The sequence below is a fragment of the Triticum aestivum genome, chromosome 7D, assembly GCF_018294505.1.
Source record: "Triticum aestivum cultivar Chinese Spring chromosome 7D, IWGSC CS RefSeq v2.1, whole genome shotgun sequence".
Classification (NCBI taxonomy): Eukaryota; Viridiplantae; Streptophyta; class Magnoliopsida; order Poales; family Poaceae; genus Triticum; species Triticum aestivum.
The window spans coordinates 640,273,548-640,282,860 of record NC_057814.1 but is presented as its reverse complement, the minus strand read 5'-3'; positions in this window follow the sequence as shown (position 1 = coordinate 640,282,860).

Sequence of the window (9,313 nt, the reverse complement as noted above, 5' to 3'; positions counted from 1 at the left end):
ATGGGGTCATTGTTCCACTCATTGGTATCACACACTAGAAGTTTGTTGACCCATCTCAGTCTAGTTTTCTTGATAAATTTTGCTGTTTTTAGTCCTTCTTTCCGAGGAATCCATTGGTCTCTTGTGATCTGAATCCTTTTCCAATTGCCAACTCACCAGATCAAACCTTTCTTCAGCAGTTCCGATCCGAATTCGATGCCTTTCCACACGGGGGAAGCATCCGAGGGGAAAACTGTGTCTAGAAGATCTCCATTAGGATAATATTTTGATTTGAGGACTCTTCGTACATAGGCTGTTCGGATTTTGTACCAATCTCCATCCTTGCCTTGCTAGGAGTGCCTGGTTGAAACAGTGCATATCTCAGAATCCAATGCCATCGTTTCTTTTTGGTTGATCGTGGCTTTTTTATGATATTGCAAGAAACTGGATGAACACCGCGACTATGGTACATCATCTCCATCCATTTTCTTTAATTCAGTCGTCAAACAACAATCTGCAATACATAACTCGACAACACAATGAAGAAAGAAAGAAATATTTTACTTTTCGCCACAACGAATGAACATGCATGCATGCTTCTCGCCTGCATACAAATTAGCTATAGACTCCAAAGGGCTGGATCTAACCGGGTTTACAAACAGACATACTGCAACAAAAACTCACATGACAGAAACGCACTTAATTAACTTCATCGTGGCCGGACGATATCGATCGCAGTGCAGCTGGACAGGTTGCTGCTCTCATCCTTTTTAAGGTTATCTCTTAAACAACCTTTGGTTCATCTTAGATACTGCAGGCGCCGGCTGATTCGTCTTCGACGACTGCTGCTTAGTCTTAGACGGCCCAAACACTGCCTGCTGTGTCTTTGGCAATGCCGGATTCGCCATCTTAGAAGTCATCTTGGTGGGACTACTGCGTACCATGGCGGGATATTCTTCCTCTTCTTCTTTTTTGGCCAAGCGATGTGAGGTGAGCTGGATGCAGTGTTTGTTTTGTTCCAGTTGGGTTGAGGAAAGCTGCAGAACTGGCAGCGTATATATATGAAAAACGCTCCGGCTGGATGACGCGCTTCCTCCGTGGAGAATGGTTTGGTGGCGTTGCCGGTCAGTCCTTTCTGTTTTGGGGAGTATATATGTGTATCCAATGCGTTCTTATTGAGGGATGAATGTGGTTGGGTCAGTGGTCGTGGTCGTCGCCGCGTTGCTCTTCATATCATCTCCTCCCCCCCCCCCCCCCCCCCTCTCGTTATACAACTACGTACATTAAAATTAGCGTTAGGTGAAGTTTAGGTAGCAGACGGCCATAATCATACACGCATATGATTTTTATGCAAATTCTTTCTTTGACCTACTACAACCAGCACCTACCGGCCTGAACCATTTTTTATCATCCCCAAACAAAACGAGCTATTGTGGAGATAATTACAAAGTGGAAGAGATCTAAGAAGACAGATTATACAGAACCAAGAACCAGGAACTTGATCTTCCGGTAGGGGCGCTTTCATATATTCCACAAAAAGCAGATGCGCACCAAAGATCAGACATATTTGTTAGAAAATCAAGGCCGAGGACAAGCAATCAGAAGCACGTACGGTATCAATATTTGTTGAAAAGGTTTGCCAAAGTCACCTGCTCATCAAGCATGATTATGACTTTACGAGCGCTCTTCCATCTGTACTATATTGAGATGACAAATCGCATCAAGGTAACGAGACAACACCTCTAGCCATGCACCACGACCAGTCAGGGCATCATTGCCACGCCCCCCGCACCTTCCCTCATGTGATCCATATGTAGACTACCAGCTTTGTCTAGTCTATTTTAGCGACCCCATGATGCCTTTATATATTAGGCTTTGGTTACACATATTCAATTTAAACACCTTACATTCCTCTAATTACAAGAATATGTCTTCATCAGCTTGAAACCACCAAGCATGGACCTCAATGTACTTTATTTGAATTTGACCCATAGGCATGATAGAACATGATGAACATCATAGACATGGTAATTGGACCAATAGAAGTACTAAACAATCTAGACATGTAATCTGATAGATACCAAAACATAGGATGTCCATCTCGATTCGTAGTACTAATGCACCAATAGAAATCCCTAATTAGCTTAAGAGATAAGAATAATACAAGCCGGGTTTACCACAAGCAGCCTTAACCGCAGTTGTTGGAGATACGACGGGCAAATCAACCCGGCAAAGAACGGAAGCAAGCAGAAGACACGAGATTTAACAAGGAAAATCCCTCAAGAACGAAGGGGAAAAAACCATGGGCGCCAGCCAACAAGTCTTCACTATACAGGGGGAGGTTACAAACGCCGGGGATTTACAACTAGTCAACTCATCCCGTGCAGGGGCTTACAAAGGATATATATAACTCAGGTGACCTAGGTCAATACTGATCCGTAATGCGCGCGGCGGGGGGGGGGGGGGGGGGGGGGGCTTCGCCCCCCTCCCCCGCCCTCCAGGCGTCCCTATTGGCACAAGCCTACCGGTAACAGGCCTCGCTCCACTCGGTCGTCAGAAGTTAGCCTTTCTCTTTATACTTGAATTTGGATCACAACATAACAGCAAAGGTGGCCCAAGCATCATTGTCCGAGGGAGCCACCGAGCACTCCATGAATTGGTACGAATTAGTTGACCTGGAGGCATGCTCCCCCTCCCCCTTAACAGTGCATGTTGAGATGTAGGATAGAGAAAACTAAGATGCGGGACATCGCACATAGACTTCAATCAAATATTAAAAATCCTTATTAAGATGTAACATCAAAGTTAAGAGCCATCATCAAAACAAAAAGGAGCTCCACATGATGCTTCTTCATCCCATGAATTCATCCAGCATTATATTCAACATGCTTGTGCAAAGACGCCATCCATCCATAGAGCAGAATACTTCACTTGCTACCAGTTCGAACGGTTTTACACCCTAGTTCGACGTCTCTTTATTTTCCTGCTTCCTTTGCAAAATTGACCAAGACATAAGTCAAAACCACAACACGTTGATCGCAGTACATGGATAATCAATTTTCTATCATCAAAACAAGCACTATTTCTAATTCTCCAAATGGTCAAGAAAACATTAGCAATACCAACCATTACATGATATTTGACTTGCCTTGGCAATCAAGAAATCCAGGAACTGAACAGTTATTGGACTGAACCAGATATGTCTCTAAATGTAGAAGTCACACTTTATACTGTTCCACACTAATTTTGCAAGAGAACAATTAACGAACTGGTGGTCAACTGTTTCATCTAAACCACAAAATTGACATTTGATGTATTATTGCCAATTCCTCATGAGGATCAAAAATTAAGGGAAAAGGTGATAAACTTTTATTCCTCCCTCTGGCAGCTTTTTCGGGTGTCCCTCAGGTAACTCTCTGTAATATAAGATGAACATAAAGTAAAAAATTATGCAATGTTGACCAAATAATGAATGTATCAATGGTTAGTCATGGATGATTATTTCCATAGTAGCGACACCACGTATAATGCTTAATGCATACATGCAATGGTACAAGTGGTGATCCATCTTGTCCCTTGTAAACTAGCACGAACTGCAATGGAGAGCACAAGGCATGCTATGACCAGGCCATTATAGTCGTCAAACATGTATTACTCCCTCAGATCCATATAAATTTTCCATGATAGCTGTGCTAAAACAACTTAATATTAAATCAGTGACAATTAGTTGTGCTAAAACAATGACAATTAATATGGATCCGAGGCAGTAGTCAAATTCTATTTGAGATCAAGAGGCAGATAAATTTGAAGAAAGAATAGGAGTGTGACGTTAACACGCAAAAGCTATCTTCCTCGACCCTTCCTTTCTTAATTAATTTGGTCGTCTAGCTACTACTGCATCGCAATGGCCATTAGTATTAGATTAAGTTAATAACTATGTGAAACATACAACAACCTGCGTTGATTATATAGTCAGCCGTTGTGGGCATTGGATTCATCGGAGTCTTGCCACTGCTCTACCTTTAGCTAGGGCACTCAAACTCAGCCGGGCAAGGGACACTCTTGTCACCGAAATGCCAGCACAAACGCCACCTTGATCGCAAATGCAGGCTCTGACACCAAATGTCAGTTCATGCCTTATATCGCTGGTAATTCAATCGACAACTCCTTGGACTCTGATGTATGTCTCTCTTTCTGCTTATTCAATCGCCCAACAACAACCTTTTGCACGTATGGCTCGACAACACGAGGGAAAAAAAAACTTGACCGCAGCGTGAACCAGCACGCTTCTGGCATATACATGTAAACCAGCAATGGACACTAAGGACTCGACCGAACCGAGTTTAAAAATTAGATTATTGCAACATAACTAACCTACTTGACAGAAACATATACTTGGCTTCATCATGGCCGAAGACACCGGTTCGCCACGGGGCAGCTCTCACCCTTTTTGAGGCCTCTTAGGTCTGTGGCTTGTTCTTCTGACCAAGCAGCACCCCCTTCCCCTTCTTCTTAGGCTGCACAAATTTGAACTGTGTACTACTGCCTGACGCTGCATGGGCCTGTGGCACAGATTTGGACTGTGTACTGCCTGGCGTTGCATTTGCGGCTGTCACAGATTTCAACTGCGGACGGCCTGACGGTGTACTGCCTAACGACACAGGTGTTTTTTTGCTCATGGCGCGATCTGCTTCTCTTCTTCTTATTATCCTTCTTCTCCGGCGAAGTGGCAGAGGTGAGGAGGATGTGGTGCTCACTTGGCTACGGTTGGGTTGAGGAAGCATGTGCCAACGGCTGCATATGTATAGGAGGGACCGAGAAGGTCTTGGGAAAGCGCTCCGGCCAGACGACGAGCTTTCCCGGAGGAGCATGGTTTGGTGGCGTTGCAGGTGCTACTGGTAGTCAGTCTCTTTTTGTTTTGTTTTGCAGAGTAGATATGTATATTCGATGCACTTGCTATTGAGGGATGGGTATGCGGTTGGGTCAGTGGTGGTCGGCTCGTGGCTGCTGCCGCGTTGCTCTTCATATCATCTCCTCCTCCTTATACTACAACGTACATTAGAATTAGCGTTAGGTGAAGTTTAGGTAGCAGACGGCTGATATAGTATGCATGATGTCCTTGTCCTGTTTGTTAATATGCATCTCTGGCAGTCAGGCACATTCATACAAAGCTTGCCCCAGCACTGAATTACAATAAATCAGCTTAAGATATCATGCAATCACACCATAATCATACACACACATGTGACTTTTATGCAAATTCTTGTTTACCAAATTCTGAAAAAATACAAAGGGGGGGGGGGGGGGGGGGGGTGTAAACGCGGTTACCAAGTTTACCGGAAAATACCGAGCGGTTACTGTGCAAAAAATTGAAATGAATTTCAAATTCAAATTTGTTTGAGCTACGTATACATATGTTTTGTAGTCCGTTCAGTCATTTATTAGCTTCTGTCGCGGTGGGCGTCTTCACGGACGTCATTCAAGGCTTGAGGTGCTGAGTTCGATCCATGCATTTGTCGCGGTGGGCGTCTTCACGGACGTCATTTAATACATGTATAGTACTCCCTCTGTTGCTAAATATAAGTCTTTGTAGAGATTTCATTATGCCTACATACGAAGCAAAATGAGTGAATATACACTCTAAAATGCATCTACATACATCCAAAATATGGTCCATAGTGAAAATCTCTACGAAGACTTATATTTAGAAACGGAGAGAGTATATGTTATGCCCAAATTTCAGTGCAAAAATATGCAACAGCGGGAGTCGAACTCGAGACCTTACTGGAGCGGGCTTAGTGGCAGCTGCGAAAAGACCACACCTACTTCCTTGGTATATAGCAGTTTCCACTTAGTTAACTGTACATGTAGCATCCAAATTCAAAATGTTCGAAACAATTTGATTTTTTTTGCTCGAAACGACCATTTACTGAGGGGCACAGAAATACTCGGTAACCGCTTGAAATCTCAAAATTTGGAGCGGTACCCAAAACCCTTGGCCACTTTACAGCATGGATCTAAGAAGAGAGTACATAACCAAGAACTGAGAATTGCATCTTAAAGAAAACAATTGCATCCTCTGTTCCAATATAAGTGTCTTGGTTTTTGTTCAAATTTGAACTAAAACTACGACACTTATTTTGGAACGGAGGGAGTACATGTCTCTAAGGAACAGAAGGAGAGATCAGGCAGAAAAGTAGAGAAATGAGTGAACGTGATGCCCCAATTGTGCAGCTGCTCTGGAGCATCGACTTGTGGCATATGCTGGCCCATAGCAGAATGTCATCTGCACAACTAGGAATAAGAACCGAGGAGTCTTCTCTCTACATTTTTGGTTAAATATTGGGGTTGTGGTGCTTTCAAATAGTGAAAAGAAAGCATATGCTCACGGAAGAGTACTCCTATTTGTTAGTAAACCGAGGCCGACGACAAGCAATCACAGCACAACATAGACATTTGTTAACGAGGTTTTCCAACCTCGAACCTCGCCTACTCTCCTAGGAAAAACCTTCAGTGCCAAGTATCCAAAATACTTGGCGAAGGCCCAAGCTAAATTGTAACAGGACACTTCATAGTCACACTAATTTTGTAAGAAAACAATTGAGGAAAAAGTAATCAACTATTTCATCTAAATCACATAACTGGCATTTAGTGTTGTCATTGCCAATCCCTCATCAGGATAAAATAAATTAAGGAAAAGATGATCCATATTTATTGCCCACTCTGGCAGCTTTTTCGTAAGTCTCTCCGGCGATTCTCTGCAATATAAGATGAACTTAAAGTAAAATGATGCAGAGATGATCAAATAAGCATCAAATCAGAGTACTTATCTTCTGAATTTGTGATGTAAAATACACGTATCATTGGTTAAACATGGATGATTGTTTCCATAGTAACGACACCAGGTATAATGCATGCATGCAATAGTACAAGGTGGTGTTCCACTTTGTCCCTTGTAGACCGGCACCAACTGAATCGGAGAGCACAAGGCATAACATATACTAGTGTATTAGTCAAATACAATAAGGCAGCTAACTTTCAAGAAAGAATAGGAGTCCGACGTTAACACGCACAAGCTACCTTCATCAGCGCTTCCTCTTAATTAATTTGGTCGTCCAACTACCAGTGCATCCCAGTGGCCACTAGTATTAGAGTGACTGAAGTATGTGAAACCTGCATCAACTAGCTAGCGTTGATTATATAGCCGGTCGTTGTCGGTATTGGATTCATGGGAGTCTTACCACTGCTCTACCTTTAGCTACGGTACTCAAACATGGCTGCCGAAATACTCTTCTAGTCGCTGAACCGCCATCAGGAACGCCACTGTGATCACAAATGCAGGCCCTTACACCAAATGTCGAATGCTGTTAAAAATATCCCAAGAACCCGGATGAACCTACGGAACATGTATGCCACTATTTCCTTTTATTCAGTTGCCCAACGACAACCTGCCCATGCACACTACATATTGCAACCTAAACTAGCGTACTTGACACAAACACACTTAACATCGTCATATCCGCCAAAAAAGAAAAAATCATCACCGTCGGACAACGCCGTAGAACAGCTGGACGGGAAGCTGCTCTCACCCTTTTGGAGGCTTCCTCTCACTTCTTATTCTTAGGCGGTGACTACTTCTTCTGAGTCAGCACCTGGTTCTTCCTGGACCGCACCATTGTTGATATTCTTGAGGACCCCTCACCTGGTGTCGGCGCCATCGACCGCATATGGCTTGAGGTCGCTGTTGCGTTAGTTGAGGCTATTGAGTCCCTGGACGGAATCACCATTGATGTCATTCTTGAGGAACAATTACTTGGCGTCGACGTCCTTGACCCTCTTGAGGCAGCCATTGCGCCAGTTGACTTTAGTGAGGCAACGGATGGAGCTACCATTGATGTCATTCTTGAGGACCCCGCACCTGGTGTCGGCGCCATCGACCGCATATGGCTTGAGGCAGTCGTTGCATTAATCGTGGCTATTGATTCTCTGGACGGAACCACCATTGATGTCATTCTTGAGGAACAATCAATTGGCGTCGACGTCCTCGACCCTCTTGAGGTAGCCATTGCGCCAGTTGACTTTACTGAGGCAACGGATGGAGTTACCATTGATGTCATTCTTGAGGACCCCTCACCTGGTGTCGGCGCCATCGACCGCATATGGCTTGAGGTCGCCATTGCGTTAGTCGAGGCTATTGAGTCCCTAGACGGAACCACCATTGATGTCATTCTTGAGGAACAATCACTTGGCGTCGACGTCCTCGACCCTCTTGAGGCAGCAATTGCGCCAGTTGACTTTATTGAGGTAGCGGATGGAGCTACCATTGATGTCATTCTTGAGGACCCCTCACCTGGTGTCGGCGCCATCGACCAGCTTGAGGCAGTCGTTGCATTAGTCGAGGCTATTGAGTCCCTGGACGGAACCACTGTTGATGTCATTCTTGAGGAACAATCACTTGGCGTCGACGTCCTCGACCCTCTTGAGGCAGCCATTGCGCCAGTTGACTTTACTAAGCCAGCGGATGGAGTTACCACTGATGTCATTCTTGAGGACCCCTCAGCTGGTGTCGGCGCCATCGACCGCATATGGCTTGAGGTCGCTGTTGCGTTAGTCGAGGCTATTGGGTCCCTGGACGGAACCACCATTGATGTCATTCTTGAGAAACAATCACTTGGCATCGACATCCTCGACCCTCTTGAGGCAGCCATTGCACCAGTTGACTTTACTGAGGCAGCAGATGGAGCTACCATTGATGTCATTCTTGAGGACCCCTCACCTGGTGTTGATGCCATCGACCGCATATGGCTTGAGGTCGCTGTTGCGTTAGTCGAGGCTATTGAGTCCCTGGACGGAACCACCATTGATGTCATTCTTGAGGAATAATCACTTGGCGTCGACGTTCTGGACCCTCTTGAGGCAGCCATTGCGCCAGTTGACTTTACCGAGGCAGCAGATGGAGTTACCATTGATGTCATTCTTGAAGACCCCTCACAAGGTGTCGGCGCCATCGACTGCATATGGCTTGAGGCAGTCGTTGCAATAGTCGATGCTATTGAGTCCCTGGACGGAACCACCGTTGATGTCATTCTTGAGGAACAATCACTTGGCGTCGACGTCCTCGACCCTCTTGAGGCAGCCATTGCGCCAATTGACTTTACCAAGGCAGCGGATGGAGTTACCATTGATGTCATTCTTGAGGACCCCTCACCTGGTGTCGGTGCCATCGACCGCATATGGCTTGAGGTCACTATTGTGTTAGTCGAGGCTATTGAGTCCCTGGACGGAACCACCATTGATGTCATTCTTGAGGAACAATCACTTGGCGTTAACGTCC